Source organism: Otolemur garnettii, unplaced genomic scaffold (assembly GCF_000181295.1).
Source record: "Otolemur garnettii isolate 467f Iridium unplaced genomic scaffold, OtoGar3 scaffold00059, whole genome shotgun sequence".
Taxonomy (NCBI): Eukaryota; Metazoa; Chordata; class Mammalia; order Primates; family Galagidae; genus Otolemur; species Otolemur garnettii.
In genome coordinates this window covers 2,681,434-2,682,313 of record NW_003852454.1, presented here as the reverse complement: position 1 = coordinate 2,682,313, position 880 = coordinate 2,681,434, and positions in this window count along the sequence as shown.

Here is an 880-nt window from a genome sequence, read left to right as displayed (position 1 = left end):
GCATCTGCAACAGTTTTGAGATGAAAATTTGATGAATTTTATCAGTAAATTGTGAAGCCTAAAGTGTTTATAGTGGTTCTACGGCTAAGTATCATCATATTTCAACTGATTTTATTTGTAATATTCACTGAACCTGAGCAACATGAAAAAGTTAGATTATTCAGAAGACATTGCTATTTATAATTGGTTTCTCTCATTGTCCTTCTGCTGTGCAAATGTGTATTTACTTTATATTCAAGCATCCCTGCAATTCCACTGACTAGAATTTTATATTAGGAAGCAGAAGTAATGGAGAAAGATGGTTCTTGACTTTATACAACACTGGGATTGCATGCCAGGTCACTTAGGATTCAACTGTTTTCAGAGTTTGTGTTCTCAACCATTCTACTATTCTGTATCTTAATAATCAATCACTGTCACAGGCCAGTCCTGACCTACACCCCTCAGAAAAGAAGAGAAACTTCTGGGTAAATTTTGAGTTGTTATCACTAGAATTTCATCACTCTGTGTCAAGTTTTCTCTATTTTATTCAAAAACTTGCAATGCGCATAGTAAACATTTATTACTCATTCTCATGCACACATTAACAGAATTCTCTGCCTCCCCACACTAGTACTTATGGACACAAAGTAGAGGAAAGAGACTGTCCATTTTTGGCAAGAGTACTTTCATACACAATATTTATAAAAGTATTACCTGAGGTTATGATGATCATTAGCTGCTATAACAAGCAATACCCACATCTCAGTGGCTGGCATAACAAATGTTTATTGATCCCTCACATAAAAATGTCACAGGAAGATAAGATTTCCTAGTTTCCCTTAAACCTTTAAAAAATGTTCTGGTCATCTGTCTTTAACTCTTATACTCAGAGTCACTG